Source organism: Manihot esculenta, chromosome 2 (genome assembly GCF_001659605.2).
Source record: "Manihot esculenta cultivar AM560-2 chromosome 2, M.esculenta_v8, whole genome shotgun sequence".
NCBI lineage: Eukaryota > Viridiplantae > Streptophyta > Magnoliopsida > Malpighiales > Euphorbiaceae > Manihot > Manihot esculenta.
In genome coordinates this window covers 20,338,569-20,352,930 of record NC_035162.2, presented here as the reverse complement: position 1 = coordinate 20,352,930, position 14,362 = coordinate 20,338,569, and the positions used below count along the sequence as shown (strand labels likewise).

The 14,362-nt window shown below is 39.9% G+C and overlaps 1 protein-coding gene across 8 annotated transcripts in view; it reads left to right on the top strand.

Annotated features, from left to right (window-relative positions):
- Positions 1 to 1,033: 1,033 nt before the first annotated feature.
- LOC110607855 (disease resistance protein At4g27190-like) overlaps positions 1,034 to 14,362 on the top strand; it is a 35,391-nt gene continuing 22,062 nt past the window's right edge. For 3 of the 8 annotated variants that reach the window (XM_043951240.1, XM_043951224.1, XM_043951229.1), the window contains exons 1-2: positions 1,034 to 1,282; positions 1,440 to 1,506. The gene's annotated coding sequence lies outside the window, so the exon portion shown is untranslated. Of the gene's footprint in view, positions 1,283 to 1,439; positions 1,507 to 1,598; positions 1,638 to 14,362 lie in introns of all 8 variants that reach the window. The other 5 variants (XM_043951226.1, XM_043951238.1, XM_043951250.1 and 2 more) reach the window with 3 other exon arrangements.

Below are 14,362 nucleotides of genomic sequence, written 5' to 3'. Positions count from 1 at the left end.
AGTAAATTATTATTTAATTATTTTTTAAAACAGAAATGTTAAATTTTAATATGAAAATATTTTTAAATATATTTCATTAATATATTTATTGTATTTTTTAAGAAAAAGTAAATAAAATTATAATTAAAGTTTAGTCACATAATGGTAATTAAGAAATTTTGAATGAATAATATATCACATTTGATACTGATTTATGAAATTAATAAATTATTGAGATGGTTATCTAAAAAAAATATTTAATGATTTCGGTCAATAAGTTTAAATAGACTAAAATTCTTAAAATTTTATAATATTATTATTTTAATTAAAAATTTTGAGAGAATATAATGAACTATTTATCTACCATTAACCTATATGAAAAATTGTTTTAAGAATGGTCTTGTCAATGGAACTGAAGAGATAATTCTTGGCCTCCAAATCCTTTAACCTCGTTTCTTTTAGGTCTTCTTCTGAACTGGTGTTAGTACTTCTTCATCAGCTGGTTTTGTGTAATCTTTTTGGACGACACTCTAGTACTCATTTGATCTAAGGAGATTTTCCATGATTAAACTCCAATGACCATAATCCTGTTAAACTTGGGGATGCATAGTTGTGTAAAAGTTTTAGTCGTTGTCACACACTCACTTACACTCGCAGTGTTTGAGCACTACAGACCTCTCTGTGACTCTGATACCATATTTGAAAGACTCTTAATCATACATAGAGATCTGAAAAAAAATCTTTTATTTATTAAACAATATCAAACTTTTATAGCCTTTACATAATAAGATTATTAGTAACAACCACTTACAATTCGTGGTATTTATTATAGACTAATTCAAAACTAACTCTATCTATTTAACTTCTAATTATTAGGAGTTTATTAGCAAAACACTAATAATTTTAGAATAGTCAAGACCCAAGGTTGACTTGACTTGGAAAAACGTGTATCAAGCAACCGCAATGACGTGGAATGTACATCATGACCAGTATTATTTGTTCCCTTCCCTTCCCTTGCTTTTATATTCTCTGATATGCATCGATCTTCTAAGCTAATAGCTATTTTTTTATCATTGGATACCTGTCTGTGGTTGAGCTTTCTGCACTGGCTGAACCTTTTGCCGTTGCCGTTGCCGTTGCTGTTGCCGTTGCCGTTGCCGTTGCTGTTGCTGTGTGTAAAGAGATGGAAGAGTTCCTGCTTGCTAGCTAGCTACTCATCCCATGCCTGCTGATCATTCTCATCAAAATCAACGCTCCAAAGGACTCTACATGTTGCAGATCTTGGTTTATTCTTCAGATCTAGGTTCATTATTATTATTATTTTTAATTTTATTAGTTATAAGTTAATTTTTAATTATTTTTTATTTACTTGCCCTCCTTTTATTTTTTTATTTTTTATTTTTTTTAAATTTTAACTCGTTTTTTATTTTGTTTTTTTGGCTTAATTATTTGTGTTCCAGCTCTTGGTTATTCCAGTAACAAAGTGAGAAAATTGAGATTCTCATTGTCATTTCAGTACATTTGCTGGTAAAATTACTTTCTCTCTCCAAATAATTTATCATTTTTGTTTACTTCCATTGATATAGTCTCACTCAATTGATATTTTTTTTGTATTATAGGATGAATTTGGATGTCTTTGCATGAGTTTTTTTTTCTAGGTAATTCATGAAGATATATATTTGCTTTTCTTTATTTTTCTTTCAAATTTTTCTGTTTGATAATTTAAATTTTAATTAAAAATTATTAATTAAAATTTTTATTTTATATAAATAATATACCATAACAAAGATGAGATAATATATATTTTTAATGTGCAATTAATAATACTTTAGTTTTAGCATTATTTCTATTTTTGTTAGTAAATTTATTAATATTATTGAAATAGAGGATAATTAATTTATTATCCTATAATTTTTTAGAAAAATAAATTTAATATTAAGCAGATGAAGACATTTTCGTTAGCCATCCAAAAAAAATGCTATATAAATGAGTTTAAAATATATAATTATTTTGGATAATTTTAAAAAATTATATAATTAATTTATTATTCTATAATTAATTTATTAAATGAGACATTTTTATAAGATAATATATTTAAAATTTTTAAATTTTTTTAAGTATTTGGATAATCTTAAAATTACTAACATTTAAAATAATAATTTTTAAAATTATGATAATCACTTTACTATTAGTTTTAAAATTATTAATATGTTTATGATTATTTTGTATATCTTATAATTTTTATTTTTTTAAATTTAAACTTAGTATTGTGATAATTATTTTAATATTTTAATACATTGAATTAATATTTGAATTTATTATTTTAATAATCGTATATCAAAAATTTATTTTTTAATTTATTAAAATTTAAATATTATCGAAATTATTAATTTTTAATAATTTTCTCTCTCTATATGACAACCTATATATAATAATGGATAATGATTTTATCATTTAATATATTTTTAGATTTATTAAAAGTGTCAAAGTTTTGAATGCTCAAAAATATATCAAGGTTAAAATTTTAAGACAAGAATTATTAAAATATATTTAAATATTAATACTAAATAAAATTAATTAAATTAAAAAATAAAAATTTTTAAATAGTTAATATTCTTTTTATTTTATAATTTTTGTTCACTTTATTTTTCGATACATATTAGGATTGATATTTTTTTATTAACTTTTCAATTATATTCATTTTAAAATATTAAATTTTATTAAATAATAAAAAATATTTTGATAATTATTGAAAGATTCTTTTATATAAAATAAAATTAAATAGGATTATAATAATTAATTTATATATATATACATGGAAAAGTAACTAATAATTTTAAGATAAAATTAAAAATTAAAAATTAAAAAATAGATAAAAAATTATAAAATAGAGGAGTAATTTATTAAATTTAAATTATTTTAAATAATAAAATCATTATCTATTTTTAAATTTAAATTCAATGGTAAATAATCTAGTAGCATAATTGGCAATCTGAGTATTCCTCTTCTATTTTTTTATATATGGTATAAATATATATATAATTAAAGTTAATCTCTCAAGTCAAATGTAGAACATTTGACTACTACATAGTATAAAAAATATATGCCTCTATAAAGGTTGGAGCAGTTGGGTATTCACATTTGAACTTGTATTTAGAGTGAAGGATCCTAACCCATATGGCACTTTTATTTATGACAGCCCAAGCAAGTTTCATCATGTATGCTTGATTAGTCACTCTTGCACATCTAATAGCAAGGCCACCACATTCTTTGGGCTCAATGACTTGCTCCCAAGGAATCAGGGGGACTTTCTTGGAACCATCCAAACTATCTCATATGAATTTTTTACACAACTTATCCACTTCTTCATAGATAAGGCTAGCCAGAATATAAGTTTGCATGGCATAAGATGGAATAGTTGAGATAATCCATTGAACAAGAGTAATACAACTTGCAAGCGAGAGCTTTCTATTATCTCATTTGGCAAATTTGTTCTTAATATTATTGATGATGTATTGGTAAGTCTATCTGGAGACACGAAAATGCAGCAGGGGAACCCCAAGGTACTTTCCCAGATTCTCAGTCTTAGAGACACCCAATTTGTTGCTAAGGGCTCTCTTGTCCTGTAGGGAAATATTTTTAGAAAAATAGACGTGAGTTTTTTTTTTTTCAAATTCACCTTCTGGCCAGAACTAGTGCAAAAATCCTTTAAAACTTTAAGAATAGTTTCTACTTGTGCAGTTGAGGCCTTTGCAAAAAGAATAAGGTCATAAGTAAAAAATAAGTGAGAAATTGGAGGGCCACCTTTACCAAGAATGATGGTTCCCTAGTCTCCTTTATTCACCGCATCAGAAATGCCATGAGCCAGTCTTTCTATACAAAGGACGAATAAGTAAAGTTATAGCAGGTCTCCTTGTCTTAAACCTATGATTGGATAAAATTCTTCGGTCAAAGCTCCATTCCATATAACCTGCATAGAAATTGAAGTAATATAGTTCATTATTATACACATGAAATTTGAAAGGATACCTACTTCAAAAAGCATCTCCTAGAGGAAGGCCTAACTAATTCAATCATAGGCTTTTTTCAAATCCAAGGAACCTTTAGCTCTTATTTTTGGGGCATAGAGTGAATGATCTCCTACGCAATAATGATATTATCTGTAATTCTTCTTTCAGGAACAAAAATAGTCTAGTTGGGGCCAATCATAAAAGGGAGCAAAGGAGGTTTGAAATATTTGATAGAAATAGGAATTGGGACTTTGGGGATATGAGAGATAAGAGTATTATTTATATTATCATTAAGAGCACCCCTTGTAGAACTTGATTTACCTCAGCACAAATGTCCTCACTAATGAGGGACCAATGATTCTGGAAGAATCCTGCGTGAAAGCCATCAATGCCAGGAGCTTTGGAGGGCTTCATTTTAAAGAGGGCTTTCTTGACCTCATTAGTGGTTGCCAAGGAGACAAGATATATCACAGAAACTTGAGAGAGAGTAGGAACTTACCTGTGATTCCATAAAGGGGGCTCAGAATCTCCAGCCTAGAAAACCAAACGAAAAAAGTTACAAGCATGGCTGCTAAAGTCATTTTGATCATCAATCCACCTACCTTGATCATTTTGTGATAACTCAATGCAGTTCCTTTTTCTTCTCGACAAAGTTTGTAGGCTGAGAGGTTGATCTCCTGTAACCTCTTAGTTTGCTCTCCCGAAAGCAAGTGAACACAGGAGCCGAGCTCCGACCTCCTGTGACTCTGGAACAAATCAGACGAGTTCCAACCTGCTGTAATTCTGCAGCAGACCTTGCCGAGTTTCGACCTGCTGTAGTTCTGCAGCAGACCTTGCCGAGCTCTCTGACCTGCTGTAATTCTGCAGCAGATAAGCTTTAACGAGTGTGAGCACTCTTCTTCTCTTGTGCAAACACAATAGCCGGACTGCCGAGCTCCAACAATTCTCTCAAAACAAACTTACGAGCATGTGCAAAATTTTTCTGTGCAAAGTGTAACCTCCTTTTACAATTAGCTGATCACATTGTTTCAACTTTTTATTCTTGTTTATATTGAATCAAATCAACCATTACAAACTGAAAATGAAACTTACTCCGATCTTGAAGCCACATCCCGTAAGATTCGAATTACAGAACACGTGGGCAATAGACTCTTAACAAATTGAAAAACATGCAGAAATACGTGGATACGTGCTTTATCAATAAAACAGAAAACAGAACACGTGAGTCAGTGCTTAACAGAAAATGGTGCGAACAAGCTTACTTTCATCATTTCTCCCCCGTAAGCTTGTTCTTCACATCTCCGATCCCGATCATCATGCTCAGCTCGTCGATCTTGTCCCGAGACAATGGCTTTGTCAAAATGTTAGCCAGTTGTTCTTCAGTCTTGACATATTCGACTTCGACTTCTCCTCTTTGAACACATTCCCGAATAAAATGAAACTTAATGTCTATATGCTTACTTCTGTTATGATAAACGGGATTCTTTGTGAGCGCGATTGCAGATTTGTTGTCCACTCTTAACACGAACTTGTTTGTCTTCCAACCGATCAGCTCATGTAACACTCTACTAATCCAAGTGCCTTGACAAGTCCCTGTTGTTGCAGCAATATACTCGGCTTCACATGAAGATAAGGCTACGACTTTCTGCTTCTGTGACATCTAGGTGACTGGGCTTTGGCCAAGAAAATAGATTACCCCTGTCGTATTTTTCCGATCATCTACGTCTCCGGCTAAGTCACTATCACTATAGCCTACCAGCTTGAACTCCTCCTCTTCAACTTTATTGTAATTGCAGCCATGATGCAAAGTGCCTTTTACATAGCGTAATATCTGTTTTACAGCTGCTAGATGTTTCGTTGTTGGGGCTTCCATGAAGCGACTTACCATCCCAACTGAGTATGCGAGATTGGGACGGGTGTTCACCAAGTACCTTAAACTTCTGATTGCACTTCTGTAAAGTGTTGCATCTACTGGAGGACTTCCGTCTAATTTGCTCAATTTTACTCGTGTATCCATTGGAACCCGACACGGCTTACACTCAGCCATGCCAAGCTTCTCGAGTATCTTCTCTGCATACCCTGCCTGGTTAAGGGTGATACTATACGGCCTCTGCTTGACTTCTATTCCCAAATAATAGCTTAGCTTTCCCAGATCACTCATCTCGAAGTTCTCTCTCATATTGGCTTTGAAATCGTCCACTGCTCTCAGCTTTGAACCCATGATTATCAGATCATCTACGTACACTCCCACAATCTGCACTTCATCTCCTTTGTGTTTCTTGTAGACTGCATGTTCGATCACACATCTTTGAAGCCCTAGTTCACGGAGACATTTGTCTAGCTTTATATTCCATACATGAGGCGCCTGTTTAAGACCATACAGGGCCTTCCGTAGCTTCAGAACCTTTTTCTCTTTCCCTTATTCAACGAATCCGTCTGGTTGTGTCACGTAAACCTCTTCTTCTATCTCACCATTCAAGAATGTGGATTTGACATCCATATGATGCACTATCTAGCCTTCTTAAGCGGCTACAGTAAGTAAGACTCTCACAGTCTCCAGTCTGGCTACGGGAGCAAAGACTTCTTCAAAGTCTATGCCTTGTTTCTGCACATACCCCTTTGCAACTAGTCTTGCTTTATACTTAATGATCTCCCCTTCCGGATTCTTCTTTATTTTGAAAATCCATTTCAGACCAATAGCTCTCTGGTCCTTTGGGAGTTCTGCTAGTTCCCATGTTCCGTTTCTCCGGATAACCTCCATTTCTTCTATCATTGCTTGTCGCCAATGTTCACTGCAGGCAGCTTCATGATAAGATGCTGGTTCTTCAATTGACATGAGGTAAAGACCGTAGTCTTGGTCGACCTCCACTGTGTTGTCATAAATTTCTTGAAGAGTCCTGAACCTCCTTGGTCCCTCCGAGCTGCTTTCTCCTGTCTCTGAATGTTCTGGACTTAACCCGGCTATAGGTGATAAGGAAACCGGCGTCAGTTCCTAACTTCGAAAGTTTTTGTCTTCTTGTATTTGTGCTTCCTTGTATGTGATGACAAATGGTCCTTCTGTTGAGGAGTTTGATGTCGTCTGGCCTCGCCATTTCCACTTCTCTTCTTCCTGAAACACAACATCCCGACTTACCACAATTCAGTTAGAATTTGGATTCAATAATCGATATGCTTTGGACCCTGGCTCATATCCCAATAAGACCAGCTTCATGCTCCTGTCATCTAATTTTCTCAAGTGAGGAGCTGTGTTCTTGGCATATGCAATGCAACCAAAAACATGCATATGATGAACACTTGGGAGTCTTCCATGCCACACTTGATACGGAGTCATGCCTTGGACACTTTTTGTGGGTGATCTGTTCAATATGTATACTGCAGTACGTGCAGCTTCTCCCCAGTATGTAGCTGGCACCCCGGAGCTATTTAATAGACACCTCATCATCTCTACTACGGTTTGGTTTCTCCGCTCTACTACACTGTTTTGCTGTGGGGAGTAAGGTGCAGTGAGCTGGCGTTTAATGCCATGTAACTTGCAGTACTCTTCGAACTCATTCGATGCAAACTCACCTCCTCTGTCTGTTCTAAACATTTTAAGCTTACATTCAGTGTAACGCCCCGGAAATCCGGACTGCTACCGGCGCTAGGATCCGGGTCGACTTAAGGCCGCCGGGACCCGTAGCAAGCCTGACATATAACCTGTAAACCTGTATAATCCCATACATGATCAACATCAAACATAAAAATTTAAAACTTTTCTACATCCATACTGTCATCAACTAACTCAACCTGTGCATACTCTGAACATATACATAACAAAATCCCTCTGTGGGATCTCATCAAGCCTTAAAGGCATAATAACCTGTGTTGAGTTAGTTTACATAAACATCATAACATAAGATCATGTATATACAAAAGGGATTAACAATACATCATGGTCAAGCACAACTCTATCCTCAATGACTTCATTACATAACATCCTGAATATTTATACATTTCGTCATAATACAATTGTCATTGTCATGTCCACAAACTAACTATTACATACATTTTACTTTTTCTCTTCTTGCCTTCTCTATCTATCCCGTACCTGCAAACCTGGGGGTTAGGGGAGAGGGGTGAGCTAGATGCCCAGTGAGTAGAACTATAAAAAGAATATTTAAAACATGCCATTATGAAATGCGTCACTGCACAAACAAATCACACCACGGATGGACTGATTCAAAAATCCCTCAACTCCATGCCCGGCCCTATTATGGGCACCACAGGACTTCGTATTGCCCGGCCCTATTATGGGCACCACAGGACTTCGTACTCGGAGTTATTGCCCGGCCCTATTATGGGCACCACAGGTCTTCGTATTGCCCGGCCCTATTATGGGCACCACAGGACTTCGTATATAGAAGGCTAATGAATCATCCTAATGTCCATCCACTATCATCTATCACAACAATACAATGCGGCATAGTCGTGAATTCTAATGCAAACAACCTATAATATGATCATGATGCATGAAGCATGATAAAAGCATTTCATTTCTTATTTTAAAAAGTTAAGCTTAGTTCCACTCACCTCTGGCTGACTCTGACAAACTCTGTAGCAGCTGGCTCACTGCTGGGGTCCTTGGTTCCTCGGGTCCGAACCTACACAGGTGGACTCCAATGAGGGACCAAACACACATAAACATAACTCTAATATATCCCCCAAAAACCCCCTAAAACATCCTGAAAACATCACATGAAAATATGCATGGAGTGGTTGAACAGGGCACTTTCGGCGGCACCTTCGGCGGCCGAAGTCCTGGACAGAGACGAAACTCGGGTAGGTTCGGCGGCACCTTCGGCGGCCGAAAGTGCCAGACAGAGACGAAAGTCTCTTTTCGGGGGCAACTTCGACAGCCGAAAGGCCTGCCTCCCCAGCCATGTTCGGCGGCCGAAAGTACCTTCGGCTGCCGAACCTGGTTTCTGCCAAAGGGCAGAAACTTGGCTCCTTTTGCACATTTCGCCTCCAAACCTTCCAAACATGCATATTTTTCAACCAAAGCATGCATACAAGTTCCTAGGGATCTCAAACATGCATATACCCCATCTACAACACTTCAATCACATAAAATCAAGCTACATTGTTCAAAAATCATCAAAAACCCATAGGTTCAACATATACCCTAACATGCATTCTACCCCTTAAAACTTCATGAAACTTGTTAAATCATACATTGAGCTTAAGATCGGCTCTTACCTCTTGAAGATTTGAGGGTTGAGGAGATCTAAACTTGGAGATGGGAGAAGTTCCAACTTTTGGTCTCCAAGCTCCAAAACTCGTTCTAAGCTCAAAGATCTTCAAAACCAAAGTTATAAACTTGTAAAGATCATGGAAAAAAAGAAGGAAAAGCTCAAGATCGGGGAAAGATGGCGGAATGCTCACCTTGGCCGAAATGGGGAGAAAAAGCTCGCCCATTTTCGGCTAAGGGACCCTTTTATAGGTGGCTGGCCAGGCCACGTTCGGGGGCCGAATGAGCCTCCGCATCCATGCAATGTTCGGCGGCCGAACTTGACTTTCGGCGGCCGAACCTGAATTTCCCTAACTCATGCTTTCGGGGGCCTAACGTGCCTCCAAAACACATGCATGTTCGGCGGCCGAACTTGACTTTCGGCGGCCGAACCTGGGTTTTCCTCCAATGCTATTTTCATGCAAAAACTCATTTAGTTTAATACTTAAAATCATTAAAAACATGAAAACATTTTCATAAAACATGTCTTTACCCTTCTAGAAGTTCCCGACATCCGAAATTCCACCGGACGGTAGGAATTCCGATACCGGAGTCTAGCCGGGTATTACATTCTCCCCCCCTTAAGAACATTCGTCCCCGAATGTTCCTCAACTAGTACATGCATAGCATAAAACATAACATACATACTAAACACTTAGATACTAACCTCTAAAAGAGATGGGGATACTGTTGGAGCATGGACTCCCGTGTCTCCCAAGTGCATTCTTCCAAGTTGTGGTGGTTCCACAGGACTTTCACCATCGGGATTTCCTTGTTTCTTAACTTTCTGATCTGGGTGTCTATGATCCGTACTGGCTGTTCAACATAGGTGAGATCCTCTTGGACCTCCACATCAGGCTCACTAAGAACCTTGCTCGGATCTGACACGAACTTCCTCAACATTGAAACATGGAAAACCGGATGGATTCTTTCCATCGAAGCAGGTAAATCCAGCTTGTACGACACATTCCCAATCTTTTGCAAGATTTCAAAGGGTCCGATATATCGTGGGGCTAGTTTACCTTTCTTCCCGAAGCGAACCACTCCCTTCATTGGAGACACCTTGAGCAATACCAGATCCCCCTCCTGAAACTCTAACTGTCTTCTGCGGACGTCTGCATAGCTCTTCTGTCTGCTTGCAGCAGTCTTGATTCTTTCTCTGATTATGGGTACCACCCTGCTGGTGATCTCTACTAACTCAGGCCCTGCCAAGGCCTTTTCTCCAACTTCCTCCCAGCAAACAGGTGATCTGCACTTCCTTCCATACAAAGCTTCATATGGAGCCATCCCGATACTAGCATGATGGCTGTTGTTGTAGGCAAACTCCACCAAAGGTAGATGCTGCCTCCAAGAACCGCCAAAGTCTAGCACACACATTCTGAGCATATCCTCGATAGTCTGGATGGTCCTTTCTGACTGTCCATCAGTCTGGGGGTGGAAGGCAGTACTGAAATCCAACCTAGTACCCATAGCATTCTGCAGACTCCGCCAAAATCTGGAGGTGAACTGGGGCCCTCTATCTGACACTATCGAAACAGGAACCCCATGCAGTCTAACTATTTCATCCACATATACCTGCGCCAACTTGTCCACAGAGTAGCCACTCCTGACAGGAATGAAGTGAGCAGATTTGGTGAGTCTGTCCACAATCACCCATATGGAGTCCACTCTGTTGGACGCCGCCGGTAACCCCACTACAAAGTCCATAGCTATATTTTCCCATTTCCATTCTGGAATAGGTAGCGGGTTAAGCATTCCAGCCGGCTTCTGATGTTCCAGCTTCACCCTCTGACACACTTCGCAGGCTGACACGAACTGTGCCACTTCCTTCTTCATCGCTGGCCACCAATAAACTTTCTTCAGATCTTGATACATCTTGGTGGCTCCGGGGTGAATGCTGTATCTTGCATTATGAGCCTCTCTCATAATGTCTCCTTTTAGCCCAATGTCATCTGGTACACATAGTCTGCTCCCATAGCGAAGGATCCCCTTACTGTCGAATCTGAACTCACTGTTATTGCCTGACTGAACAGTCCTGGCAATCTTCACTAACTCTGGGTCCTCATGCTGTTTCTGAGCCACCTGCTCCAGAAACACGGGTGTCACTTTCATCTGGGCCACCAAGGCACCTGTACCAGACAACTCCATCTGTAGACCTTCTTCAATGAGCTTGTAAAGCTCCTTCACCACTGGCCTCCTCTCTGCCGATATGTGGGATAAACTGCCTAGTGACTTCCGGCTTAGGGCGTCTGCCACGACATTCGCCTTACCCGGATGGTACTGAATCTTGCAATCATAGTCACTCAGCAACTCTACCCACCTCCTCTGCCTCAGATTCAGATCCCTCTGACTCAAGATGTACTGCAGGCTCTTATGATCTGTAAAGATCTCACATTTCACCCCATAGAGGTAGTGCCTCCACATCTTGAGTGCAAAGATTACTGCTGCCATCTCAAGGTCATGTGTGGGGTAATTCAACTCATGCTTCTTCAGCTGTCTAGAAGCATAAGCGATCACCTTCTCATTCTGCATCAGTACACAACCCAGTCCCACACGGGACGCATCACAAAAGACTGTAAAGTCCTCTCCACTAGATGGCAGAGCTAAAACTGGTGCTGAAGTCAACCTCTTCTTAAGCTCTTCAAAACTCTCTTCGCACTGGTCGGTCCACAGAAACTTCTGATTCTTCCTGGTTAGTCTGGTAAGAGGAGCTGCTATCTTCGAGAAGTCCTGAACGAACCTCCTGTAGTAACCTGCCAAACCCAAGAAACTCCTGATCTCTGTCACTGAAGTGGGTCTAGGCCAGTTAGCCACAGTCTCTGTCTTCTTGGGATCTACCTCAATACCATTCTCTGACACTACATGCCCCAAGAACGAAATGCTCCTCAGCCAGAACTCACATTTAGAGAACTTGGCATACAAGCCATGTTCCCTCAAAGTCTGCAAGACCAACCGCAGATGATGGGCATGCTCCTCTGCATTCCTGGAATACACTAAGATATCATCTATGAAGACAATAACAAAGTGATCCAGGTACTGGCTAAACACTCTGTTCATGAGATCCATGAATGCTGCAGGGGCGTTAGTTAACCCGAATGGCATCACAAGGAACTCAAAATGCCCATATCTGGTCCTGAAAGCCGTCTTTGGCACATCCTCATCCCTTATCCTTAGCTGATGGTACCCCGATCTTAGATCTATTTTGGAGAAACAACCCGCTCCGGCTAGCTGGTCAAATAGATCATCGATCCTAGGCAATGGGTACCTATTCTTGGTAGTGACTTTGTTCAACTGTCTGTAGTCGATACAAAGTCTAAGGGATCCATCCTTCTTCCTCACAAACAAGACCGGAGCACCCCAAGGCGAGGTACTCTGTCGGATGAAACCCTTTTCTACTAGCTCTTGCAACTGCTCTTTTAACTCCTTTAACTCTGCTGGAGCCATCCTGTAGGGAGGGATAGAGATCGGTCTAGTGCCAGGCACCAACTCTATCTCGAACTCTATCTCCCTAGCAGGTGGTAAACCTGGAAGCTCATCAGGAAAGACATCCTGAAACTCTCTGACAACTGGCACCGAGGCCGGCTCCCTGACCTGACTGTCTAGCTCTCTCACATGAGCTAAGTACCCCTGACATCCCTTCCTAAGCAACCTACGAGCCTGAAGAGCTGATATCAGACCTCTAGGTGTGCCCCTTTTGTCTCCTCTGAAGACGACCTCTGACCCGTTCTGATCTCTGAACCTGACTACCTTGTCCCTGCAGTCCAAGGTAGCACCATGGGTAGATAGCCAATCCATCCCTAGAATGACGTCAAAGTCTGACAAATCTAGAACCACAAGGTCGGCGGAGAGGCATCTTCCCTCAATAAAAACTGGACTATACTGGCAGACTGACACTGCCACTGACGGGTCACACTTGGGTCCACTGACCCATAGGGGACACTCTAACCCAGAGACTATCAGACCCAACCTCTCAACGGCTCTCGGAGCAATAAATGAATGAGATGCACCCGGGTCCATTAATGCATACACATCAGAACACCCAATGACGAGATTACCTGACACCACGGTGTTGGATGTGTTAGCCTCCTGCTGTGTCATGGTGAAGATCCTGGCTGGAGCTGATGGACCTTCACCTCGGGAACCAGAAGAAGAGGCTGCCCCTCTCCCTCTACCTCTGCCACTGCCCTGAGTTGTGGCTGGAACTGCTGGCTGTGCCACACTACCAGAAGCTGTCTGCTGGGGTTGGCCCATAAAAGGCGCTCTAGGACAATCCCGAGCCATGTGTCCCTCCTGTCCACATCTGAAACATGCATTAGTCCCAGCTCGACACACTCCCCTGTGTGGTCTTCCACATCTCTGGCATTCTGTACCATCTGAGCCTGAGCTCGAGCCACCGCCAAATCCCAGACCGGATTTCAACTTGTTCCAAAACTTATTCTTCTTCGACTTCTTGGTGGTGTTATCCCACCTCTTCTTACCTGAGCTCTGAGAAGAGAAACCTGGTCCTCCTCTGCTTGGGGTCTTAACCCCTGAAGACTGGGTCATTGACTGCTTCACTGACCCCTCAACTATAGCACTTGCCTCCATTCTTCGAGCCATATCCACCACAGTGTGGAAACTTTCTCTCTCAGCTGACTGAACCAACGAGGAGTACCTGGAATGCAGCTTCATAACATATTTCTTGGCTTTCTTCGTATCTGAATCTAGAGCTTGCCCTGAAAAAGGCAATAGCTCCAAGAATTTATCCGTGAACTCCTCTACACTCATGTGCTCTAACTGCCTCAGTTGTTCAAACTCAATCATTTTCAGTTCTCTAGAACTGTCTGGAAAAGCCCATCCCGCGAACTCATTCGCAAATTCCTCCCATGTCATACCGTCTAGTCTCGGGTCCACATAACACTTGAACCATTCCCGTGCCTTCTTGCACTTTAAGGTGAACCCTGCCATCTGAATGGCCCTGCTGTCACTTGCCCCTAGCTCATCAGTTATTGTCTTCACTACTCTCAGATACTCAAAGGGGTCATCCCCTGACTTGTATTTGGGAGCATCTAGCTTGAGGTAATCTGTCATCTTTACCTTGCTCCCATCGACTGAGCTAGGTCTAGGA